Source organism: Loxodonta africana, chromosome 10 (genome assembly GCF_030014295.1).
Source record: "Loxodonta africana isolate mLoxAfr1 chromosome 10, mLoxAfr1.hap2, whole genome shotgun sequence".
Taxonomy (NCBI): Eukaryota; Metazoa; Chordata; class Mammalia; order Proboscidea; family Elephantidae; genus Loxodonta; species Loxodonta africana.
In genome coordinates, this window is record NC_087351.1 from 10694700 (window position 1) to 10702047 (window position 7348).

General features: G+C 45.5%; 1 non-coding gene across 1 annotated transcript; it reads left to right on the forward strand.

Moving 5' to 3' along the window:
- The first annotated feature begins 613 nt into the window (after positions 1-613).
- TRNAH-GUG (transfer RNA histidin (anticodon GUG)) lies at positions 614-685 on the forward strand. The gene has a single exon. It is a non-coding gene; the product is annotated as a tRNA-His (tRNA).
- The last annotated feature ends 6663 nt before the right edge of the window (positions 686-7348 follow it).

Below are 7348 nucleotides of genomic sequence, written 5' to 3' on the forward strand. Positions count from 1 at the left end.
GTACTCCGGAGAGAGCGGTCAGGGCAGTCGGCAGAGTAGGAGGAGCTGGAAGGAGTGCGTGTTGAGGAGGGCGGAGGGAGAGGAGCACGCACTGAGCTCCGTCCACAGCCCCGGCCCTGTTCTGGGGACACCCGCACCCTCCGCAGAGGAGGCGTTCGGTCTGTTTGGGGGGAATCAGCAGAGGAGGAACCCTGAGGTGCGCCCCCTGCTGTTGTCAAGGCCCCGAGTAGACCAGGGAAATCCGGGGGTTGGCTGGAAAGGTCTACAGGGCACAGGGGATGGGCGTTCTCCAAGGAATGAGAGTAACACGGCTTGTGAACACTCCGAGCTCCGGCAAGCCCCATCCCTGAGGCCCAAGCGGTTCCCCTCGGTCCCCCAGGGCGCTCACAGGGAGCCCACCTCCCCACCGCTTTATTACTGTCGCTGACGGCTAATAGACCAAAACCCGAGCAAACGCAATTAACTGGCGAGCGCACAACGCGCCTGCGCGTTCTCGGTCTCGGGCTCGGCCTCGGCTTGGAGCCCCACCCTTTTAATGACGTACAGGCTGGGAAGGCCTATAACTGTTGAAGAGGACAATCAGAGGAACCGTCTTCCAGGTCCCCGGTAGCTCGCCGTGATCGTATAGTGGTTAGTACTCTGCGTTGTGGCCGCAGCAACCTCGGTTCGAATCCGAGTCACGGCATTGTGGGAACAATGGCACGGCAAGGGGTCCGGCTCTTTTTCTAGCTGAAAGCATCTCGTATCAATAACTCACTGTCTTGAAATGAACCTTTGCAGATGTACGTTTTCCCCTGAAAACCCAGCCGCACTGAAGATCGCCACCTCCAATCATTCTCAGTTTTATGCGGTGAATACAGCTTCAGATCAGTTTTGACCCCGTCCCGAAAATCGTGAAAATTATCACCTGTATACCAGCAAAACAGCGCCCCTGTGACCTGGTTTTTTTTTTCCTTTCCGTGCATTTTTAAAATTTCGGTCGTTCGTTTTTGAATAAACAATAATCCGTTGCCATCGAGTGGATTCCTACTCACAGCGACCGTATAGGACAGAGTAGAATTGCCCCGTAGGATTTCCGAAGAGCAGCTGGTGGATTTAAAAACTCAACTTTTGGTTAGCAGCCAAGCTCTTAACCACTGCGCCACCAGGCCTCCAAATAAGGGATACACGTACCTAAGCCCAGCGAAAAGTAAGGCTCCTCTCATTCTTCACCCCAGCCACCAATTATTGCCCGGTTTACAGTAGACAGCTTCCTATGACAGTCCTCCTATAAACAAACATTGCAGTATGTATAAATGCGTGTAAATATACCCCCCCTTGCCTCTTGTATAAACCGCAAATAAATGATCACTTCTTTCCATTCCGCCTACCCCCAAGTCAGACAGAACAGGAGGGGAATAGATTTGCCCTGGGAGCGGGCCTGCCTTCCCCGGGAAACCGCAAGCACCGCCGCTAGGCAATTTCCGCCCACCTCGGGGCCTGTCTTTCTTCTCCCCAAGCCCGGGCTCCTGGCTGCGGAGGAGTGGGGGCCCGTTTAAGTTGGTAAAATGGGGGAAAGTGATTCCTCACTGTACTCATAAAAACCTTTGATCTGGAGCCTGGATTCTACTGGGAAGCAGCTCTCTTTTGATTTCAGGTTGGAAGGCATGGGAACACACCCTGCGTTTGGAGTCGGCAAGAAGGAGTTGACTTGGCAGACCCTTTTGAGACACTCTCCCATCCCTCACTTCTCTTACTGCCAGAAATCAGCTTCAGTCACAAACCACTAATGTTAGAAAATTCAAATGGGTTGAAGGCAGGACCCGAGCCTTACTCACGTTTGTGTTCTAAGCACCAAGCCCATGAAAGTTTCTTTAAAAAGTCCTAAATGAATGAAGTGGTCAGGTTTTCTTTATGGTTGCATCTTAGGTTGTATTCTTTTCACACACACACACTAAACCCAAACCCATTGCTATTGAGTCTGTTATGACTCATGGCAACCCCATGTGTGTCAGAGTAGAACTGCTTCATAGGATTTTCTTGTCTGTAATCTTTATGGAAGGCCCCTAGGTGGTAAAAACAGTTTGCGCTGGACGGCTAAGCTAAAGGTAGATAGTTTGGACCCACCCAGCGGTACCGTGGAAGAAAAGGCCTGGCAATCTGCTTCCGTTAAGATTACAGCCAAGAAAACCCTATGGAGCAGTTCTACTCTGTAACACATGAGGTCTCTATGAGTCGAAATTGACTAACAACAAATTGACTAACAACAAACTTTTTCAAAGAAGATCACCAGGTCTTTCTTCCACAGCATCACTGGGTGGATTCAAACAGCCAACCTTTAGGTTAGTATCAGCTGCACTACTCAAGGAGCTCTGAGATGCCTCCAGAACCACGTTATTTTCAGATCAGATAGTTTCTGCTTGCACTAAAAAGAAAAATGTGCACTCTCATTTTTCCAGTAACTTGTGGTTCTCTAGGCCTATATTTTTTCCTCTCCCGTCCTCAACAGGAACATATCCTGGAGAAATAATTCATTTTCCTCTTAACTCTACAGCAAGAAAAGTTGATGATAAATGCAACTGACTTGGAGTCTCAATGAGAAATTGTAGGGCCAAAATATCACTAATCTGAAGCAAATCCAAAATACAAACACAGGTGAGGTGGATGGCAAGGAATTCTCGGGACAATATTAAAGCTGAAGCTGAGAACTACTCTCTCAGACCCAGAGGCAGCGCTCCACAAAGAAACGGGAAGGACCAGTAAAGCGCCAGTCCCAGTAAACAAAGCATCTGCAGATCCAACCTTGTCAGTGGTTACACACACACTACCACAAATAAAGGCTGATAATTTGCGTTATATGGCCTTTGGAGCCCTGGCGGCACAGTGGTTAAGCTCTCGGCTGCTAACCGAAAGGTCAGCAGCTCAAACCCATGAACCACTCCATGGAAGAAAAGATGCGGCAGTTTGCTTCCATAAAGATTTACAGCATTGAAAACACTGTGGGGCAGTTCTAGTCTGTCCTATGCGGTCACCGTGAGTTGGAATCAGCTTGATGGCAACAGGCAATATGGCCTTTGATGATGTAGCCTCAGCAGCCTTGTCTGAAGGCACCTGGACTACTCATCTTCTGCTTGGGAATATAAGGGAATATATTGATGGGAATATAAGTCCAAGGTACCAGATCTTCTGATGTTTAAGGAGAAGCCAGCAATCTGCATTTTTTTGTGCAAATCCCCCCAATTTTTAAATATTGGCAATGAATTCAAATATTTTTAAATACCGTGTTGACCAAAGCAATATTTGGCCAAAATGAAGCTCTATCGCAACCTCAGAATCTCAAAGAGCAGAGTGCTTATGTGGAAGTACTAGGATACGGTTGTCCTAGCAAGTTTGTGGACAAAGATGGACCCAAGACAAGGCTGGAGACCGAAGGCAAGAACCAGACTTAGAAGAAGGCAAAATCCAGGAGGAATCTGAGCTCAGAACAGGACTGGGCATACACAGGCAAATTGGAGTGAAGATACCCCGTCAGCACCCATGAAGATAAGCAGAGGGCTGAGCACTGGCCCTTGGGACATGCACAAGCAGCTAAGGCGGGAAGAGAAGGATGTGGCCTGAAAGAGGAAACAAGAGAGTGTTATTTTAGGGAAAGCTTGGGAGAAGAAAGTTTCAAAGATGAGAGAGATCAGGAGTCTCAGATGCAGCAAAGAAGCTCAAAAGAAAAAGGAATGAGACAAAAAAGTTGGATTTGACACTTAGAAGCCATTGTTGAGACTGCCATGAGAGCAATTATGGGCAATGTGGGTAACGTGTATCAAGAATCAGAAAATAGTTGAAACCTTTTGTCTCAATAATTCCACTTTTGGGAATCTCACCAATGGAAATTGCCCTAAAATTAGAAAAGTTATCTGAATAAAGATGCTCATTACAGGTTATTTATAAAACAGGAGATTGGAAATAGCCTAAATACTCAACAGTAAGGTAATGTTAAACTACACTAAGGTATGTTAATTTGGCAAGATATTAAAAAGCCATTTTAAAAGTATAAAACCAAAATTCAAATACCATTAAAAGGAGTAAGAGGCCTTTAGAGAAATGACTGATTATAGATCTGGGGATATCTTACATCAGAAAACAAGTAAGTTCTTAAATATTGATGGGACCGAATCAAAAGGACATAGAGGCCTCTAGAAAAGGCTCCTATTGGCCAAATTTGGGGCAATTTGAGGATCAAAAAGATTAATGATGATAATGAATTATATCACATTGAATAAAAAAAAGGATTCTTGAGTCCATGGTGATGAGAGAGAAAGAAGTAGGGGTAGGGGGAGAAATCTCTTCTTTACAGAAGAATGCCAACTAATAAATGCAGAAGAAATTATAGAATTAGAAATTCACCATTTTGCAACACCCCCTACCCTTGCAAATGTAAGCATAGATCGTCAGTGGAGTCTAAAACCATTGGGTAAACAGTTGTTGGGAGTGAATAGTTAAAAGTTCTTATTATACCGTCCCACAGATTAAGTTATGAAGTGGAAAGATCGGGTCGGCTCCAGCTTAACCAAGTGATTGAGCCTAGAGTCATCATTAAAGGCACAAATGGGCATAATAGACCTGTCAACGTGACACACTGGGAAGTCCACAATATCACCTATTCAAAGATGTTTAAACCTGAATCTAATCATAAGAAAACTATGGAAAAAACCTAGAATGTGGGGCGTTCTACACAACAACTGGCCTGGGTGCTTCAAAACAATCAATGTCATGAAAAATTAGCTAGCAACAAAAATATAAGAGACTATTCAAGATCAATGGAAACTAAAGAAACTTAGCAACCAACTGCAATGGGTAAACCTTGATTGAATACTGAAATGGAAAAAAAAAAACACTATTAAAAGGCATTTTGGGGAAAAATGAAAAAAATTAAATATGGACTATATAATAGATAATACCATCGAATTACTGTTAAATTTCCTTCATGTGATAATGGTCTGGTGGCCTCATAAACCCATGGCCATCAACTCATCGCAACGACACTATAGGACAGAGTAGAACTGCCACATAGAGTTTCCAAGCAGCACTAGTTAGATTTGAACTGCCAACATTTTGGTTAGCAGCCACAGGCCTTAACCACTACACTGCCAGGGTTTCAAAAATTCCTGATTCTAGGTAAGTATTTAGAGCTGCAATGTCATGATGTTTGCAATTTGCATCAAATGGTCTAGCAACGTGAGAGAGGGATAAAGCAAAAGCAGCGAATCTAGGTGAAAGTCATAAAGCTTCCCACTGTACTTTCTTTCAACTTTCCATAGGTTTGAAATAAAAAAAAAAAAGTTAGAAAAAAATAAAGCCCACATAACAACAACAGGGACATTACCATACAATGTTAAGTGAAAAAACAGCAGGACAAAAAGTTGTGTGTATACCCTGATTATAGCTGTATAAAAACAAGAACGAGAGAAAAGATTTTTACTCATTTCAACATTTGTTAAGCCGCTGTCACATGACAGGTTTTGTACTAGGTGATGGGAACACCCGCTGCTTCCCTGAGGACTCCATATTTTGTGGTGAAATGCGAAACACGCAAGGCTTTGGCAAACTCCACGCAGGCCTCGGAGAAGCTGGGCTACCCTTGGCGCCCAGCCAGCTGCCTGGCCCGGTGAGGCTCCTCCACCTCACCTGCGTCCAGGAGCTCACATTTTGCTGGGGGAGGAAGGTGCGGTAAGAGACCCAAGAGTAAGCGCACCGTGCACACAAAGTATTATCATTTTGTAAATTATCCTTCAAAAATTCTACCTTTATGGCACCCCCTCACACACGCACCCCTCATTTTATGTCTTGTTCTTCCCCACCATGTTGTCGTTGTTAGCTGCCTTTGAGTAGGTTCCGACTCATAGCGACCCCATGTACGACAGTGAATCTTCCCTTTATTTATGGCACGCTGGTTGCCAACTTCACACCTTTGCTTAGTTCCTGCTGACTCCTTGACTTGGAATGACCTTTCACCCCTTACTTCATCTGTCCAAAATCCTAACCTCTGCCATGAAGCCTGTCTTCTTTTGTGCAGACTTGATTGACCCCATTCCTCTGAGCTGTCAGCAGCTTAACTCCATACTTCTTAAATACCTGTGGCCTCATTTGACACCTTTCCATTGTAAGCATTTTACAGTTTGAAAAGCTTGCACATCTTCTCTCTTAGTCTTCACACAACTATCAGTGTGCCTTTTCCAGCCATAAGGAAAGAGAGGATCAGTGGCATTGAGGACCTTGCCCACAGTTCTGGCTAAAATCGCAACTGTTGGGCTCCTGGGTCAGTGATTTTCCATGTCCTTATACCTGGTGATTTTGGAGACCCTCCAATATGGATTAACTGGACCATTCTTCTGGTATTTATCATCTCTCTGTCCTGTTTTACATTGTTAGCCAATTTTTTAAACGGCACATTTTTAAAATGTGCACATATTATTTCCTCTGGAATACATTGTGAAGCCAGGCATAATATCAGATTTTTCAGTATCTCTTACAGCCTTGCTACCCAAAGTGTGGCTGAGGGAACGACAGCATTGCCGTCACCTGGGAGCCTGTTAGCACTACAGCTTATGGGACCCCATCCCAGCCAAAGCTACAGAATCACAACCTGCAATTTAAGATCTCCAGGAGATTCGTGTTTACATTAAAGTTTGCGAAGCACTGTCTCCTTCCTAATTGTCCACTGTTGTCAGGTGATGCTAGGTGTGGTGGTGTTAGTTGGTAGTTAGAATTTGCACAAAGCAGGAACTCAACGAACACTTCCGAAGCCTGGGGCCTTGGAAATCCTGAGGGATTCACAGGCCTGCCACCGCACCGTTCTTGACTCCTCCAGTTTTGAACTGCCCCTTCTCTTTGGGACTCCTCTCCAGAGCCAGCTCCACTGGTTCTCTGCTCCCTCAGAGGGCCTAGAAGAGCTGAGAAGTGGGGGTGGCCCTGAGGCCCTGTCCCCGGGGGTGCTGGTGGGGTGAGGCTGCCTGAGGCACTATCTTTCCAACCGAGCCAGAGCATCCAAGCTCTAAGGCTGGCCTTGGCTTCAGGGCTACAACATTTCTGGGGGAGGAACTGGCTTCATTTCTAAGACAAAAAAAATGCCTGGCAGTGAGCATCAAGCCTCAGGAGGATAAGGGGTTTGTCATAGACAACACTGGAACTGTGTCTAGACTTGATTTATTGACTTGTCTGTCTCTATTCTGTCACTAATCTGATTGACAATGAAATCCAGGATGTGACTTGAAGGGATTTCTGCTCGCGTGCTGCGATCAGGACCCGGAGGGCCTGCTGGGGGCGGGTGAGCCCGAGGTGGGGGTGTTTGTGCGAAAGGCTGTTTGCGTGTAATCGA